The 19,807-nt window shown below is 42.0% G+C and overlaps 1 protein-coding gene across 15 annotated transcripts in view; it reads left to right on the forward strand.

Moving 5' to 3' along the window:
- PCBP3 (poly(rC) binding protein 3) overlaps positions 1 to 19,807 on the forward strand; it is a 249,670-nt gene that overhangs the window by 766 nt on the left and 229,097 nt on the right. The gene's annotated exons all lie outside the window — the stretch shown is intronic.

The following is a 19,807-nucleotide window of genomic DNA, read 5'->3' on the forward strand; positions in this document are numbered from 1 at the left end:
GGGGGCGGGGCGGGCGGGGCGGCGACCTCGGGGCCCTGCGAGCACGTGTGCGGGCCGGCTCTCGTCCGCCGCCCCGCGAGGGTCCCGCCCCGCCCCGCGAGGGTCCCGCCCGCGACGGCCCCGCCCCGCGACGGCCGTGGGGTCCCCTGTCGCGCCGTCGTCCCGCGCTGGAGCGTGTCCGTCGCGCCTCGAGCCGGGAGTCCGCGCAGCCCCGTCCTCCGCGGCTCGGGTCGGCTTCCCCTTCCCGCCTGTCCTCAAGGCGGCGTGGCCATGGGTCGCGGCCGCCGCGAGCGTGGGGGACCGCGCGCGACCCTGCCGGGGCGGCGGGAGGGCGGCTCGGCCGGAGCCCCGCCGGCGGGACGGGGGCGGACCCCGCAGTGCGGGCTGCCCCGGGGCGCGGGCCGTCGCCGTCCGTCGGGGCCCCGGCCTTCGGGGGGGCGTGCTGCTCCTCGGGTCGGGCCGGGGAAGCGCGTGGGGTCGGCCCCGCGGAGGGGACCCCGGCCTTCTTGCCCCGCAGCAGCGCGTCTCCTTCCCTCGTCTCAGAGACACGCGTTTGGGGCCAAAGAGTCTGTTCGCGCGACCGGGGCGCGGGCGGGGGAGGGGCGGCGCGCCGGAGCCGGAGCCGCTGGCTGCGGGCCGCGCCCGCACTCGGACCCCGGCCGGAGCCCCCGCCCACGGACGGCCTCCGGCGCCGCTGAGCCCGCGCTGTGGCTGTCGCTCGTGCGGGACGCCGCGCGGCCCCCGCAGGTGCTCCGGGACGCGCGGGGCTTGGCCGCTTCCTCGGTGCCGCCCGGTCCCGGCGAGGCCCGGCGGGCGGAGGAGGAGCGGGCCTTGGAGCGGGACGCACCGGCGCCGTGTGGGGCTCGGGCTTGTGGCTGGTGCCGCCGTGGCCGGCGCTGCTCCCGGACGCTGCTGGACCTCGGGTGCCACGTTCCCGCACGTCTTTGCGGACACTCAGGGCTGGGGAGGCGCACACCGTTGGGGTCGCAGGGTTGAGGTGACTACGGGAAAGTGTCCGCACGTGGGCTCATTGTGCCAGACGTTTGAGGAAAGTTGTCTTTCCCTGTTGGGGGGCGGCGGCGAGCCCGCGGTCTTGTGAGGTCGCGTTCAAGGCTGGCTGCTTCGGTTGGGAGGTTTCATTCCCGGCCGTGGGGCCCGTGCCCGGGCTGGCGGCCACGTGTCCCTGGCGAAGTCCTTCCTGCTTCCGGAGACCTCGGGGCTCCACTGTGGCGGTGACCACCGAAGCAGATCGTGGTCAACGGGAATCCTACATCCCTTTAGCGAAGGCTGGTCCTTTGGGCCAAAACAAGGAAAAACACCTTCTCTGTGTTGGAATCAGCCCCATCCGAGGCACTGTCACGAAAACGGGGGACCGGGCGGCGGCCGGGCTCCCCGAGCTCAGGGTCCTAGTGGCCGCGAGTCGCGCCGCCCTGTCCATGGTGCTGAACGCGTCCTCCGGCCGATCCGCGACCTTCCTGGCCGGCGGGACCGGTTGGGCCTACGCCCGCGTGCGGGAGAGCTCTGTGTTCGCGCTGGCGAGTTGCCGAGCGCATCGGAGGGATATCTAAGTGACCCCTAAAAAGCTATGAAAAGGACAACCCCGGTAACAAATGTGGGTTGACTAATGGAATTTCAAATAAAAAAATAAAATCATTTTCAAAATTTACACATTAAAAACAAAAGTCGAAGAGTCGAACAGGGAGGTTCTGAGAGTCTGAATGGAAACATATCTTTTAAAAACTCAAGCCGTGTGTTGTCTCTTTGTCACGTGGATAGCGGTGTCGACTCCACAGTCCCTTTCCCGCTCCCCAGTCTTCTCAGCGTGTGGGAATTTTCTTGCTGGAGTGTGGACCTCAAGTACCAAACCACTGAAATTAAGTGCGATCCTGTTTCTGAACAACCACCCTCTTAAAAATGTACCCTTTGTTGTAATACATACACATATTTGTACATAGAGGCGGTTTGTTTTTCCATCAACAAGGTCAGTTGTAGTGCCCTCACACGTGGGTGCTTTCCAGCGTTCCCAGAGAGGACTGGAACCCTCTGTGTGCGTGGCGGGGCTGTTGGGCCGCTGTCAGTTGCCAGGCATTCTGGCCATGTTGCAGCACCATCTATTCTCTTTTCTTTAATTTTGAGGACATCTTAGTAAGTCACTTTAGACAAATTCCTTATTCTCTTGAGGTTAATTTTATTTGTTCTTTTAGAATTGGCCCACAGGTTAGTAATAAGAAATAATGGGTACCGCGACTCTTCCACGTAATTGTAAATTGTGCATCAAACTGAGCAGTGATTTGTAAGGTGTTTGGCTTTGGGCATCTGAGCTGATTCTTTGGCCTCACCAGCTGTACACTTAACTCCTATTATTCTGTGAAAGACTAACCTGTTTTGTTGAGGGAAACCCCGGGCAGCTTCTTTCTGCCTCCTCCAAGCTTCAGAAATACTCTCCGAGTGCCCACTCTTTGCCTGGCCCTGTGCTGATTTGAAAACTCACGGGGGAAGGAAACACAGTATTTTTCATGGAAGGACTCCCCTTTGGACTGACAAAAGGACTTGTGCAGTGATGGTTACAGGGGGCCACACTAAGTGCTGCAATTGGGATACACAGAAAGTTGCGTTGGTGTGTTGAAGCGAGGTAATTCATTTAGGCTGGGACTCAGGAAAGGCTTCCGAGAGGAGGTGGCCTTGAGTTGAGACCTGAAGGGTGAATTGTAATTGTACTTGGGCATGGATGGGTGTAAAATTAATTACAGAAAGACCAGAGGGTTGATGTGACTGGAGAACAGAGTGTGTGTTGGCGAGGGGGTGGAGGGCATTGTGAAAGTGTTAGAACTCAGGAGGTGTGGGGGAGAGTCAACTGGAGATGGTGTGGCAGGCAGAAAAATGGCCTCCCAAAGCTGTCCACATCCTAAATCCCCAGAACCTCTGGTTATGTTATGTTCAATGGGCAAAGAGAATTTAAGGTAGTAGTTGGGATGAAAGTTGCTAATCAGCCGATTTTAAAACAAGATTCTGGATTTCCCTGGGTGGGCCCAAACTCATCATGATGGTCCTTAAATATGGAAGAGGGAGGCCGAAGAGCTAGTGTCAGAGTGATGGGAAATGAGGAAGAGCACCTGCCACTGTTGGCTTAGAAGATGGGAGGGGTTACAAGCCAAGGAATGTGGGCAGCCTCTAGAAGCAGGAAAAGGTGAGAAAATGGATACTCACCAGAGCCTCTAGAAGGGAACACAGCCTTGTCTACACCTTGATTTTAGCCCAGTAAGACCTTGTGTCTGAATTCTGATCTCCAGGACTGAAAGATAATTAATTTCTATTGTGTTAAGCCACTAAATTTGTGGATGTCTGTTAGAGCAGCCATGGGAACCTGATACAAATTGGGGCTGCTCTCAAAAGTTTTAGCTTGCAAAGTTTGAAGAGGAAATAACCTGATCAGATAGGCAGTAGAACACAAGATGATTTAGCTGCTGTTGCGGGGAGGTGGCCTCAGGTGATCCTGGTTCTCATCCTTAGTTTCATCTCCTGGCAGGACTGGCGTTTGATACTCTTACCCGGCCTAACTCTCACCTGAAGTCTTTAACCTCGCAGCCTGTTCAGTCTCTGCCCTTGCTTACTGCCGCTTCCTGCTGGCTCACCTTTCTTCTGTGCTGGGCACTCTCAGGTCTGCATGCACCAGTGCGATTGCGGGGCTCGTAGAATGGGCCAATTCCTGCCTCAGAGCTGTTGTCAAAGTATTTTCCAAGGGTTTGTTTCTTCACAGCCTCTCTAGTCTCTTGTATCTTCAGATGTTTTAATTGTTGTTAGTCAACTTAGGTTACTTACTAGTAAGTGTGAAGATTTTTTTTATCCATTTAATGGCCACATGGGTTTCCTCTTCTGTAAATTGTTTTCATGTATTGTTTGTCCATTTGTTACCTGGGTTGTCCTTTTTATAGCTTTTTAGAAGTCATTTATATATTCTGGATTCTATTTGTGCACTATTTTTTTTTAGCCGTTTAAAAATGCTGTTTTGACGAACCGATGTTTCATTTTAAAGATTTTATTTATTTATTTGACAGACAGAGATCACAAGTAGGCAGAGAGGCAGGCAGAGAGAGAGGAAGAAGCAGGCTCCCTGCTGAGCAGAGAGCCCGATTCGGGGCTTGATCCCAGGATCCTGGGATCATGACCCGAGCCGAAGGCAGAGGCTTTAACCCACTGAGCCACCCAGGCGCCCCCGATATTTCATTTTAATGCAGTTGGATTTATCAATCTTTTCTTTATGGTTTGTGGTTATTGAGTTTTATTTAAGAAATTCTTTGTTACCCCAAAGTTATAGGATATCCTCATCTTTAAAAAATTGGATATTTGTTTTTTATATTCTACTTGGGACTTATTTTTTGTGTGAGGTGTGATGTAGAGATACAATTTTAGAACTTTTCCAAATGCATAACCCATTGTACTGCTTTATCACTATTTATTGAATACCATCCTTACCCCAATGATCTGCAGTGCTTCCTTTGAAACACAAAACTTTACAGATATGTGGATCTGTTTCTGATTTCTCCATGTAAATAATGATAATTTCATTTCTTCCTTCCTAGCCTTTAAGCCTATTTATTATTTGTCTTATTTCTGTTGTTTGGACACTAGACAAAGTTGCATAGAAATTTTGATAAGGCTATGCTAATACTGTTTTACACTTTGAAGGTAATACTTTTAGAGCCTTAAATACGAAGTTTGCTATTGTTTTTTAGTAGATTCCTTTCATTAGGTTAAAGATGGTCTGTCTCCTCTGCTAATAGTTCGGTAAAAGATTTAAAAAAAAACATTAATAGAGTTTGAATGTTAACAAATGATTTTCTTTACCTATTTAGATGATTTTATGTTTTTTTCTCTAAATTATGACTGAGGGGGTGCCTGGGTGGCTCAGACAATTAAGCGTCTGCCTTCGGCTCAGGTTATGATCCCGGGGTCCTGGGATTGGCTCCTGCATTGGATTCCCTGCTCAGCTGGGAGCCTGCTTCTCTCTTTCCCTCTGCTGCTGCTACCCCTGCTTGTGTTCTCCCTCTCTCTCTCTCTCTGTCAAATAAATAAATAAAATCTTTGAATAAAATAAATTGTGACTGAAATGAAATATTTTAATTTTTAATTTTAAACCATCATTGATTTCTTGGGATAAACTGTACTTTGTCATGACAGACTATTTTAAAAATTATTATTGGGGGGCACCTGGGTGGCTCAGTGGGTTGGGCCTCTGCCTTCAGCTCAGGTCATGATCTCAGGGTCCTGGGATCGAGCCCCACATCGGGCTTTCTGCTCTGCAGGGAGCCTGCTTCCTCCTCTCTCTCTGCCTGCCTCTCTGCCTACTTGGGATCTCTGTCAGATAAATAAAGAAAAAAATCTTTAAAAAAAATTATTATTGGATCCAATATGGTAATATTTCATTTATGGTTTTGGCATATATTTTCATGAGAAGTATTGACTAATAATCTTTTCTTGTATTGCCCTTATTCCAATGTGGCATCATGGTGATGCTTCGTCTTCCCTGTATTGGCTTCTGAAAGGGAGGGATTTTTGTTCCTTGGAAGTTTGGCAAAATTGATTCTTAAATGCTCTGGATCTGGACCCTTTTGGAACATGGAGTTTCTTACGCTTAGTATATGTGCTGCTGAAGCGAGCACTGCAGTTACACTTCTGAAGGGTTGCAGTTCCGTTCTTCTCACATTTCGTTGGCCAGGAGGAGTCATCCCAGCCATACTCAGTTTCAAATGGAGCAGGGAGGTGGAGCCTTCCATGTCCCAGAAGCTCGGACAGATAGTAGTAATATTTACCAAACTATGGAGCTTGATGTCCGTTCTGCCTCGTTAGCCAAAACTCAGCCCGTGTTCCTCTGTAGGCCTTGTTTGAAGACTTACAGGTGTGCAAGGTCTGCAGGTATGTTGGTCCTCAGGGGACTGACGACAACGTGAAGCTAACAGTGTGTTGGTTCATACTTGTTCCGAACAACCATCCTCCTTACTCTCCTCAGGACCCACCTCCTGTCTCTCTACCTTTCCTTATCATAAAGAAAAAGCCTCCTTTTCTTATTCCTTTCGGGGGATCTAAGTCTTAACTGTCCTTCAAGGCTGGCACAGTTCCCACCTCCCTGCTTAAATCCTCTGTGTTAGCTCTGGCTCGTGGCGGACTCTCCCTTCACATCCTGCAGTCCTGTTCTGCCCAGCGGTGCAGAGAGAGCAGGGTTCAGTTTTGTTTATGGGTAGTCAGTGGATCAGAAGAACCTTCAGATCCAAGCACATGTTTCCCTCCTTTGCCTGGGCTCTGCCTTGGGAGACGGATATAGTGAACAGACGGTATGAAGATGGCCTCACCATGATCCCCGTGATTCACACCTTTGTATAATCTTTTCCTATTGAAGTAGGACTTGTTCTAACCAATAGAATAGGGCAAAAGTAATAGGGTGTCACTTCCTTGATTATGTTACATTAATATGAAATTTCGTTTTGTTAGAAACTCATTTAGAGGCTCTCTTTGCTGGCTTGCGTAAGCAGCTATGTGGGGGAAGCCCACATGGCAAGAACCTCAGGTGATTTCTAGAAGCCGAGGGTGGCCTTCAGGGATAGCCAGTAAGAAGCAGGGGCCCTCGGTTATACGGCAAGGAAACAACCTCTGCCAATAACCCAGTGGAGCTTAGGAGTGAATTCTTCCCCAGCTGAGTCTTCTGATGAGAACATAGCCTGGCCAGCACCATGACCGCAGCCTTGTGAGACCCTAGGCAGGGAACCTAGGTAAGCCTGCTCAGACTTTTAATTCACAGAATCCGTGAGATAATAAATGTAAATTTTAAGTTGCTCAGTTTCTGATAGTTTATTACATAGTTATAGAAAACGAATGTATCAGTTCTTTACTGACCTCCAATTTACCCTCAGTAGAAGTAGATTTGCACTGATGAAGGATATTTTAATCTAGTTGACATAATCAGTTTTTAAAGTGTTTTTCCTATTTTTAAAAGTGACACAAATGTTTTGTGTAGAAAAATTGAAGCAAGCAAGGAGTATAAAGGACAAAATAAACATTCATAATCTTATATACAAGAATACATACAACAATACATACAAGAATAGCCATTGTGGGGACGCCTGGGTGGCTCAATTGGTTGGGCAGCTGCCTTCGGCTCGGGTCATGATCCCAGCGTCCTGGGATCAAGTCCCACATCGGGCTCCTTGCTCGGCGGGGAGCCTGCTTCTCCCTCTGCTTCTGCCTGCCATTCTGTCTGCCTGTGGTCGCTCTCTCTCCCTCTCTCTGATAAATAAATAAAATCTTTAAAAAAAAAAAAGAATAGCCATTGTGGTTTTCTACCTTTGTATGTGGTATAATATGCATATCCTAAGTTGGGATTCATTCCGTAATGTTTTGTGAACAGCTTTCTTTGTACTACATAGTGAGAACTTCTTGTGTCATATCATATTCTTTTAAAATATGATTTTATTTTATTTAAAGATTCTTTATTTGACACAGAGTACAAATAGGGGGAGCAACAGGCAGAGGGAGCGAGAGAAGCAGGCTCCCTGCCGAGCGGGGAGCCCCATGTGGGGCTTGATGTCAGGACCCTGGGATCATGACCTGAGCCAAAGGCAGACGCTTAACAACTGAGCCACCCAGGCGCTCCTGAAAATACTATTTTAAATGTTTGCGTACTTTATAGTGGGTGTCCCAGTTGACAGAACCACTTCCCTGACAGCTAGACACTTATGCTGCTTTAAAATATTTATCATCATAAATAATGCTTTGATCAATAATCAATAACCTATACTAAAATCATTGTGTGTATCACTGATAACTTATGAAGAGTAAGTTTCTGAAGGCAGAATTAATAGGTCAGAGCTTGTAGATGTTGTTAAACCTTTTGATACTTAACCATCCAGGTTCCAATGTTTCTTTTCTTTCTTTCTTTTTTTAAGATTGTCTTTATTTAGTCTATTTCAGAGAGATTGTGCAAGTGTGGGGAGGGGAAGAGGGAGAGGGAGAGAAGCTCAAGCCGACTCAATGGTGACCGCAGAGCCCAGTGCAGGGCTCAGTCTCACAGCCCTGAGATCACAATCTGAGCCAAAACCAAGAGCAGTAGGATGTTTAACTGACTGAGCCACCCAGGCGTCCCCCAGCTTCCACTGTTCTTAAAAAATGGTATAAAGCTCAAACATCTGTTTGTGTAACTCACCAGGTTGGGATAGGACAGAACTATTGATTTTTGAGCATTTAGGTTCCTATTTTTTTAACCCTGTTTGCAAAGTGCTTTTAAATTATTCATTGAAGTTCAGTATGGATTCTATTTATAGACACATTTGTGTATGAGATCGCTCCCTTAGTGCCTGGGCAGAAAGCCTACGAATTGCTCTTATCACATCCCTGTCTTTGTGAATCCACTTCTACTCCTATCCACCCTTCTTCTTTGTTCTCAGCCAAATAGAGACACTGAGACACACAAGGTCTTGTAGTCTTGTGATTACTCAGATGAAATGGCTTTTCCGAGCTACTTCTTGCCATTTATAAACTAGTTGACTTCATAAGTATGAGAGATCAAAAAATTACTAATTTAAAAATATTTTTCCTGGGACGCCTGGGTGGCTCAGTTGGTTAAGCAGCTGCCTTCGGCTCAGGTCATGATCCCAGCGTCCTGGGATCGAGTCCCACATTGGGCTCCTTGCTCGGCAGGGAGCCTGCTTCTCCCTCTGCCTCTGCCTGCCATTCTGTCTGCCTGTGCTCGCTCTCTCCCCCTCTCTCTCTCTGATAAATAAATAAAATCTTAAAAAAATATATTTTTCCTGATTCATAGAGTATTTAGAAAATTTGTGAAATAAAGAATGGTATCAAAAGCAAAATAAAAATCTATAATTCTGTCACCCAAAGACGACCACTGTATAAACATAACATATTAGCTTATTCTTAGAATATATCAATTAGATTTCAGTGACTAATTTTGCTTGAGATTTTTGCATCCAGGTCTCTGAATGAAACTGCCACATAATTTTCCTATTCCGTAGCTGTTTTGTCTTCAATTTGAGATGAGTACTTGGTTTATTAATTTGCAGCTTTTTCCTCCTACTAATATGTGTATTTAAGGTGATACATTTCCTTATAAAATAATGCTTTTGCTGCATTATACAGAATTTGATTTGAGGTATTTTCCTTGTTGTTTAGTATATACTGTACACTGAATTGTGCCCCTCTCAAATTCGTATGTTGAAGCCCTAGCCCCCAGGATGATGGTATTGGAGATGGAGCTTTTGGGAGATAATTAGGTTTAGATGAGGTCATGAGTGTGATAGGATTAGTACCTTATTAGAAGAGACCAGAGAACTTGCTCTTTTTCTCTTTCTCCTTGCCACGTGGGGATACAGCGGGGATACAGCGGGAAGACAGCTATTCGCAAGCCAGGAAGAGGCCCCTGACCAGAGCTCTGCCATGCTGGCATTCTGATCTCGGACTTCCCAGCCCCTGGAACTGTGAGAAATAAATGTCCGTTGGTTAAGCCCCTCAGTCTATGGTATTTTGGTATAGTAGCCCAAGGAGACTAAGGCAGTTATATTTTCTAATTTCCAGTAAGATTTTTAAAATTTATAGGTCATTTAGAAGAACATTTAAATTTTTTTAAATTTAAATGTTTAAATGTAAATTTAAATTTAGAAGAACATTAAAATTTTTCAAACATATGCATATTTTCTTATTCTTTTCCAGCACAGTTGTGTTGCCCCCAAATTCTTTGAAATTTGCTGATGTGCTTTATGACCCAGAATATGGACTACAAGTTTTCTCACACATTCCTGTGTGCTTGAAAAGAATTAGGTTCAGTGTTGTATACATTCCATTCAGCTAACTTATAACATACTTGTCACCTCTCTGTTTTCTTAGTATTTTTGGGTCTGGTTGTTACATCAATTACTGAGATAATTACCCAATTTCATTATGATTATAGATTTGTCTTATTTCTCTTTGAAGTTCTGCCAATTTTTATGTATATATTTTGAGTCCATGCTATTAGGTCACGAGAATATAAAATTGTTATGTCTTCTTGAAGAACTGAGACTTTAGTTATTAACAGTGGTTTTCTTTATCTCTAGTAATGAATCTTTGCCTATGGTGTCATATACCAGTGCAAAGATAGACATTACAGATTGCTGTAGGCTCATAGTTGCATGATATCTTTGTTTTTTATCATCTTACTTTGAACCTTACTGTTTTCTTAAACTTTAGGTATGTATCTTGCAGAATAATCAATTAGATTGTTTTTCATTTAGTCTGATAATTTTTGTCTTCTAACATTGAACTCATTTATGTTGAGTATAATTAGTAATCTATTTAATTCTATACTCTTATTTATTTTTCTTATCCCACATGTTCTGTGTTTATTTTTCTCTCTTTTCTTATTTTAAAACCGTATTATGATTTTTAAAAATCATTCTACTTTTCTTCTCTCTTCACTGTGTTGGCAGTTACAGTTTATTTTTCTTTACTTTCATGGTTACCATGTAAATTAGATAATGTGTTATTAACTTACCCAGATAATGCAGTTATACCTGCCTTCTGGAGCATGCAGAGAGCCTAGTGTCATAGAATACTTGAACTCCATTCCCCTGTCCAGCTTTATTGTGCTTATTATTGTGCACTTCAATTCTATAAGCTTTTTTAAAACTAAATGAAATATTAATATTAACAGTGTTGTTATTTAATGTACCATTAGTGTTCATTTACATTTATTCACAACTTTGTCCATTTTTTGCTTCTCATTGCTCTGACATTTCTGACCTTTCCCTTCTTTCGAAATTTATTTGTTGCAGATCAGCTGGTACTAGATACTCCCTATTTTTTTTTTCTAGAACTATTTTGTTTTCACTTTTATTTTAAAAATTCTTTAAATTTACTTAATTTTTGGGGGGGAGATATAATTTGCATGCCATAAAATTCACCCTTTTAAAGTTTCTGATTCATTGGATTTGGTTTATTTACAAGATCGTGTAACAATTATTGCTATATAATTCCAGAATATTTTCATTACCTTAAAAAGAAACCTCATACCTATTAACAGTGACTCCCCATTCCTCCCTGCCCCAGTCCCAGTCCCTGGCAACCATTAATCTTCTTTCTGTCTCTAAGGATTTGCCTATTAGGGACATTTCATATAAATGGAATCATAAATATGTGGCCTTAAATGTCTGGATTCTTTTACTTAGTGCAATATTATCAGGGTTCATCCCTGTTCTGTTGTGTATCAGCACTTCATTTTAATGGCTGAATGGTATTACATTGTGTAGATATCACATTTTAGTTCTCCATTCATCAGTAGGTAGACATTTGGATTGTTTCTACTTTTTTGGCTATTATGAATAATGTGCTATGAAAAGTCATATATAAGTTTATGTACATACATATTTTCAGTTCTTTTGTGTATATACTTAGGAGTGGAATTTCGGGGTCATATAATAACTGTATGTTTAACATTTTGAGTAACTGCCAAACTGTTTTCCAAAGATGTTGCACCTTTTTACATTCTCACCAACAATGTATGAGGGTCCCAATTTCTTCGTACCTTCACCCACACTTGTCATTTTCCAGTTTTTTGATTATAACCATTCTAGTGGATGTGAAGTGGTATCTCATTGTGGTATTAGCATTTCCTTAATAACGGCTGCTGTTGCTCCCCTCTTTATGTGCTTACTGGCTATTTGCATGTCGTCTTTGGAGAAATGTCTATTCAGATCTTTTGACCGTTTTTTTTTTTTTATTGGATTGTTTGTCTTCCTGCTGAATTGTGAATCTTGAAATTGGGAAGTGTGAGTCCTCCAGCTTATGATTTTTAGGATTATCATCCCTGAAAGACAGCTAGAATTTTGATAGGGATTGCATTGACTATGTAGATCAATTTGAGAGTGTTGCCATCTTTTTTTTTTTTTTTTTTAAGATTTTATTTATTTATTTGACAGACAGAGATCACAAGCAGGCAGAGAGGCAGGCAGAGAGAGGGAGGGGAAGCAGGCTCCCTGGCGAGCAGAGAGCCCGATGCGGGGCTTGATCCCAGGACTCTGGGATCATGACCTGAGCTGAAAGCAGAGGCTTTATTTAACCCACTGAGCCACCCAGGTGCCCCGAGAGTGTTGCCATCTTAATGATATAAGTCTTCTAGTCCAGGAGTATGGAATTTATTAGTTATAATAGGTTTTTAGTGGATTCCTGAGGAGTTTCTATGCATGACATCATATAAACTGCATAAATAGATAATTTTCCTTCTTCATATTTCTAATATGGTTGCCTTTCATTTCTGTTTCTTTTGTAATTGCCTTGATTATAACCTGTGTTACAATGTTGCATTGTTCTGGGAAGGGTGATCATCCTAATCTTGGTCCTGATCATGGGGGGAAAAGTTTTCAGTATTTCACCATTAAGTATGTTGTCAGCTGTGGGTTTTTGAGATGTCCTTTGTCAGTTTGGGGAGGGTCCCTTCTATTTTTATTCTAATGAGTGTTTTTATCATAAAAATGTGGGTTTGTCAGATGCTTTTTCTGCTTCTGTTGAGATGATAATGTCTTTTTTGTGCTTCATTTTCTTACTGTTCTGCATTATACCAATTGATGTTTGTATGTTGAACCAACCTTGCATTTCTTGGATAAATTCCAGTTGGTCAAGGTGGGTCATCCGTTTTATATACTGCTGGATTCAGTTTGTCATTATTTTGTTGAGGATTTTTGCATTTTTATTCTTTAAAAAAAATTTTTTTTTTAAGATTTTATTTATTTATATGACAGACAGAGATCACAAGTAGGCAGAGAGGCAGGCAGAGAGAGAGAGAGAGAGAGAGAGGGAAGCAGGCTCCCTGCGGAGCAGGGAGCCCCATGCGGGGCTCGATCCCAGGACCCTGAGATCATGACCCGAGCCGAAGGCAGCAGCCCAAAACAATGAGCCACCCAGGCGCCCCTCTTTTAAAAAATTTTTAGTTACATTCTAGTTACTTAACAACAGTATAATAATAGTTTTAGGTGTACTGTGTGGTGGTTGATTACTTCAATGCCTCACCTGGTAGTCATCACTGCAAGTGCACTCCTAACCTCCATCACCCACCCACCTCCCTCTGGTCACCATCAGTTTGTTCTCTATAGTAAAGAGTCTTTTCTTGGTTTGCCTCTCTCTCTCTTTTTGTGTCCCTTTGGTCATTTGCTTTGTTTTTTAAACTCCACGTGAGTGAAGTTATATTGTATTTTTCTCTGACTTATTTTGCTTTGTATTATACTCTTTAGCTCTATCCGTGTCATTGCAAATGGCAAAATTTCATTCTTTTTATGGCTCGTATTCCATTGTACTTAATGTACATACTCGATATTCCATTGTAAATCTACCACATCTTCTTTATATGCATCATTAGTCAATGGCCACTTGAGCTGTTTCAGTAATTTGTCTATGTATATAATGCTGCTATAAACATCGGGTGCATGTATCCCTTTGAATTAGTATTTTTTTATTCTTTGGGTAAACACTAGTAGTGCTGTTGCTGGATCATAGGGTAGTTCTATTTGAATTTCTTTGAGGAGCCTCCATCATACTGTTTTCCACAGTGGCTGCATGTTTGCCTTCTCGTCAACAGTACAAGGGATTCCCCTTTCTCCACATCTTGCCAACAGCTGTAGTTTCTTGTGTGGTTGATCTTACCTATTCTGGCAGGTGTGAGGTGACATTTCAGTATAGTTTGGATGAGGAGTGATGTTGATCATTTTTTCATGTGTTTGTTGGCTGTCTGTATGTTTTCTTTACTCAAAGCAGTTTACGCCTTAATGCAATCCCTATTGGAATACCAACAGCATTTTTACAGAGATAGAACAAACAATGCTAAAATTTGTATAGAACTCAGCAGACTCGGAATAGCCAGAGCAGTCTTGAATAAGAGCAAAGCTGGAGGCATCCCAGTTCTGTACTCAGTTATATTACAAGACTGTCCTAATTAAAGCAGTATGGTATTGACACAAAAATAGACACGTACATAGATCAGTGGAACAGAATAGAAACCCCAGAAATGAACCCACGATTATATGGTCAAATTAATCTTTGACAAGGCAGGAAAGAATATACAATGGGAAAGAGTTTCTTCAGCAAATGGTGTTGGGAGAACTGGACAGCAATAGGCAAAAGAATGAAACTGGACCACTTCCTTACACGAAACACAAAAATAAATTCAAGATGGGTTAAAGATCTAAATGTGAGACCTGAAACCATAAAAGTCCTGGAAAAGAGCACAAGCAGTAATGTCTCTTAAATTGGTTGTGACAACTTCTTTCTAGGAATGTCTCTAAGGCAAGGGAAATAGAAGCAAAAATAAGCTATGGGGACTCTGCAAAATAAAGAGCTTCCGCGCAGTGACGGAAACAGTCACCAAAACTAAAATGCAGTCCATGGCATGGAAGAAGATACTTGCAAATGACATATCTGATAAAGGGCAACTATCCAAGATATATGAAGAACTTACAAAACTTAACACCCAAAGTTGAATAATCTAATTAAAAAATGAGCAGAAGACATGAATAGACATTTTTCCAAAGAGGGCATTTGTATTCTTAGGGCATTTTGGTCTGTTTTTTTTTTTTTTCTCTTGTGATATCTTTGGTTTTGATATCAGGGTAATACTAGCCTTATAGAGTGAATTGAGAAGTGTTCTTTTCTATTTTTGGAAGAGTCCTTGAGGGATTGGGGTTAATCTCCTTAAATGTTCACTGGTGAAACCATCTGGTTCTACACTTTTCCTTATGGGAAGTTTCCAATAACTAACTCAATGTCTGCTTGTTTAGGTTTATTCAGATTTTCTGTTTCTTGTTGAAACACTTTGATAGTTTGTGTCTTTTAGGAATTTATCCATTTCACCTAAGTTATCTAATTTGATAGTAAATAATTATTTATATTTCTTTATAATCCATCTTTATTTCTGTAAGGTTGGTAGTTTCATTTCTGATTTTTATTTTTTTATTTTTTTATTTTTTTTAAAAGATTTTATTTATTTATTTGACAGAGAGAAACCACAAGTAGATGGAGAGGCAGGCAGAGAGAGAGAGGGAAGCAGGCTCCCTGCTGAGCAGAGAGCCCGATGTGGGGCTCGATCCCAGGACCCTGGGATCACGACCCGAGCCGAAGGCAGCGGCTTAACCCACTGAGCCACCCAGGCGCCCCCATTTCTGATTTTTATGAAGTCTTCTCTTTCTTAGTTCAGATAAAGATTTGTCAGTTTCATTGATCTTTTCGAAGAATTGTCTTTTGGTTTCATTGTTTTTTCTCCATTGCTTTGTATTTTCTATTTCATTTCTTTTTGTTCTAATCTGTTTTTTCCTTTCTTCTGCTTGCTTAGGGTTTAGTTTACTTACTTTCTTTCTTTTTTTTTTTTTAAAAGATTTTATTTACTTATTTGACAGAGATCACAAGTAGGCAGAGAGGCAGGCAGAGAGAGAGGAGGAAGCAGGCTCCCCACTGAGCAGAGAGCCCAATGCGGGGCTCGATCCCAGGACCCTGGGATCATGACCTGAGCCGAAGGCAGAGGCTTTAACCCACTGAGCCACCCAGGCACCCCTAGTTTACTCTTTCTAATTCCTTAAGGCAGAAGGTTAGGTTATGGGTTTGAGATAGTTGTTCCTTTTTAACATAGGTGTTCATGGCTATACAGTCCTCTAATCACTGCTTTTACTGCCTCTTCTAAGTTTTGATATGTTGTGTTTTAATTTTCAGTCAACTCAATGTATTTCCCATTTCCCTTGTGATTTCTTCTTTGAGTCCTTATTTAGAAGTATGTTATTTAATTTCCACAAATTTATGAATTTTTTAAGTTTCTACTGTTGGCTTCTGATTTCTTTTCCTTGCTGTCAGACAACATACTTAGACAGATTTCAATTCTTTTAAATTTTGATGTGATTAAACATCTGATCTGTCCTTGATTAAAACTCCATGTGTATTTTAAAATAATGTATTTTCTGGTTTTGGACTGGAGTGCCCTATAAGTATCTCTTAGATCTCAGTGTTCTCTAGTGCTATTAAAATCTCTTTCCTCTGTTGTCCTGTTGTTCCGTCCTGTATTGAAAATGGGATATTGAAGTCTCCGACTGTTATTGTGAATTGTCTGATTTCTCCTTTGGTTTCTGTTAATTTTTTGTTGCATACATTCTGGGGCTCAGTATTTATTTATTTATTTAAAGATTTTATTTGTTTATTTGATTGAGAGCGAGAGAGTACACGCAGGGGGAGCAGTAGAGGGAAAGGGAGAAGCAGGCTCCTCACTGAGCAGGGAGTCTGTTGTGGGCCTTGATCCCAGGACCCTGGAATCACGACCTGAGCCAGAGGCAGATGTTTTACCGAGTGAGCCACCCAGGCGCCCATGAGACTCAGTTTTTAGAAACATGGGTATATAATTGTTATACTTCTTGACGAATCGACCCTTTTGTCATTAAAAAATGTCCTCTGTCTCTGGTAACCATTTTTGTCTTAAAGATGATTTTGTCTGATGTTGGTATAGTCACTCCAGCTCTCTTTTGTTTACTGTTTAGATAGTATATTTGTTTTTGTACTTTCACTTTTAATTTGTTTTTGTCTTTGAATTTAAGAGTGTCGCTTATATATTGCTTATGTATAACTGGATCACGTTTTTGTTTGTTTTAAGTAGCATAATAAACAATGTATGGAAACATCCCAACTGTTCACTGACTGATGAATGGATAAAGAAGACATGACATATATGTATAATGGAATATTACTCAGCCATAAAAAATGACATTGGGGTGCCTGGGTGGCTCAGACGGTTAAGCTTCTGCCCTTGACTCAGGTCATGGTCTCAGGGTCCTAGGATCAAGTCCCACTTCAGGCTTCCTGCTTAGTGGGGAGCCTACTTCTTCCTCTCCCACTCCCCCTACTTGTGCTCGCTCTCTTTGTCAAATAAATAAAATCTTAAAAAAAACATAAATAACAACAAGAAAAAAAGACATCTTGCATTTGTAGCAATATGGTTGGAGCTAGAGAGTATTATGCTAAGTGAAATAATTCAGTCAAGAAGGACAAATACTGGGGCACCTGGGTGGTTCAGTGGGTTAAAGCCTCTGCCTTCGGCTCCAGTCATGGTCCTGGGGTCCTGGGATCGAGCCCCGCATCGGGCTCTCTGCTCAGCAGGGAGCCTGCTTCCTCCCCCCCCCACCTGCCTGCCTCTCTGCCTACTTGTGATCTCTGTCTGTCAAATAAATAAATAAAATCTTAAAAAAAAAAGGACAAATACTATATGATTTCACTCATATGTGAAATTTAATAAACAAAACAAATGAACAAAGGGACAAAAAAAAAGAGAGGCAAACCAAGAAATAGACTGTTAACTATAGAGAATAAATTGATGGTGAACAGAGGGGAGAGGGGTGGAGGAATGGGAGAGATAGGTGATAGGGCTTAAGGAAGGCATTTTTTGTGATGAACTCCAGGTGTTGCATGGAGGTGTTGAATCACTACATTGTACACCTGAAGCTAGTATTACACTATACGTTAACTAACTAGAATTCAAATAAAAACTTAAAAAAGCCCATCAACACGATTTCTGCCTTTAAATTGGAATTTTTTAAAAAAAGATTTTATTTATTTGACAGAGAGACAATGAGAGAGGGAACACAAGCAGGGCGAGTGGGAGAGGGAGAAGCAGGCTTTCTGCTGAGTAAGAGCCTGATGTGGGGCTTGATCCCAGGACCCTGGGATCATGAGCTGAGCTGAGGGCAGGCGCTTAATGACTTCAAAAGCCACCTGAGCCACCCTGGCGCCCCTAAATTGGAATGTTTAATCCATTGACACTTAACGCAGTTCTGATAAGGTAGGACTTACTCCTGCCATTTCGCTATTTTTGTCCTATATGTCATGTCTCTTGTTTTCTGTCCTTCATTACTGCTTTCTTTTCTATTAAATAGACATTTTTTAGTGTGCACTTTCAATTTTTTATTTATTTTGCTACTTTTTTCTTATTTATTTTCTTTGAGGTTACATGGGACTTCTTGCTATTAACAACTTGTAATAATTTAGATTCATACTGATTTACTATCAATGGTACATCAAAACTTTGCTTCTGTATCTCTTCATTCCTTCTCACTTTATGCTGTCATACAAAGCACATCTTCATACATTCTGTACATATCAACACTGATTTATGATTATTGCCTTGTGTAGTTATCTTCTGTTTGAAATAGGAGAAAAAACTTAGAAATATTATATTTATGCTGTCTTTTCTACTTACTTCTGTATTTAGCTTTACTTGTGCTCTTTATTTCTTCACCTGGATTTGAGGTACTATCTAGCCTCCTGTCATATTTATTAGCCTGGAGCCCACTTACTATTTCTTGTAGGGCAGGTTTTCTAGAAACTTACTCTGTCAGTTTTTGTTGTCTGAAGATGTCTTAATTTCTCCTTTGCTTTTGAAGGGTAATTTTGCTGGATGTAGAATTCTTGTTCGTCAGTCTTTGTCTTTTATAATTTTGAATATGTAATCCCATAACCTTCTAGTTGCCCAGGTTTCTGATGAGAAATCGGCTATTACTTATTGAGGACTCTTCAAATGATGAGTTGCTTTTCTTGCTGCTCTCAAGGTTCTCTTTTTGTCTCTGTGTTCCAATAGCTTGGTTATGATGTGTCTAGTATGGTTATCTTGGAGTTTATCCTTAAGGGTTCATTGAGTTTCTTGGATGTGTAATGTTGGTCCCCCCCTCCAAATCTGGGAAGTTTTAAGCTATTATCTCTTCAAATACATCCCCTTCTCTCTCTTTCCTCCTTCTGAAACTTGTACTCCTTTTTCTCTTTTTATCTCCTTTTGAGATGTTCATCCTACATACGTTGGCATGCTTGATGGTGTCCACAGGCCTCTGAGGCTCTGTTCTTTTCTCCTTTTTGTAAGGAAGACTTACTCACTTTATACAATGGGTTGTATAATAGGGGAGAGAGATTGGGCTCAATATGTGCTCTGTTCATTTTTCTTCCCAGTTTTTACTTTCTGTTCCTTAGGCTGGAAAATTTCATTTGACCTATCTTCAAGTTCTCCAGTTTGTTTTTGACTGCTCAAATATGCTGTGTAATATTCCCAGTGAATTTGTCATTTCCGTAACTGTACTTTTTAGTTCTAGAATTTTTATTCAGCTCCTTTTTGTATTCTCTATCAGTAGTCTGTGCTTGATGAGACACCGTTGTCACACTTAATCTTTTAGATGTGGTTTCCTTTAGTTTTTTTGAACATTCTTTCTCTTGTAGGGCCAATGTTAGGGCATCCTTAGGAGTAGTTTCTGCTGATTGTTTTTTCCCTGAGTATGGGCCATATTGCCTCTCTCTCTCTCTGTATGTGTGTCTGTTTTTCTCTCTCTGTCTTGTGTGTCTCATAATAATTTGTCAAAAACTAAACATTTTAAATAATATATGTAGCAACTCTGAAAATTTGATTCTCCTTTCTCCCTGGAATTTTTGATGCTTTTGCTTGTTGTAGTAGTTTTTTGTGTTTTGTTTAGTGACTTTCTTGAACTAACTCTGCGAAGTCTGTATTCTGTGAGACGTAATCTCCACTCATTTGTGATCAGCTAAGGACTGGACACAGATTGCCTTGAATGCCAGGAATCAGTAAGTCTAGACTTTCCCCAGGAGCTGTGTGGGTGTATTTTGGGGTATGCTTCAACATTTAGTCGGGCGGTTTACAGCTCTGCCTGGGTCTTTTATTGCCGCTAGTACAGAGCCTCAAAGTCAGCCCAGTGTGTGCGTTCAGCTGTCTCAACTATTTCCTGGGCATTCACGCAATCTTGAGTATGTGCACACT

This window comes from Mustela nigripes, chromosome 2, assembly GCF_022355385.1.
Source record: "Mustela nigripes isolate SB6536 chromosome 2, MUSNIG.SB6536, whole genome shotgun sequence".
NCBI lineage: Eukaryota > Metazoa > Chordata > Mammalia > Carnivora > Mustelidae > Mustela > Mustela nigripes.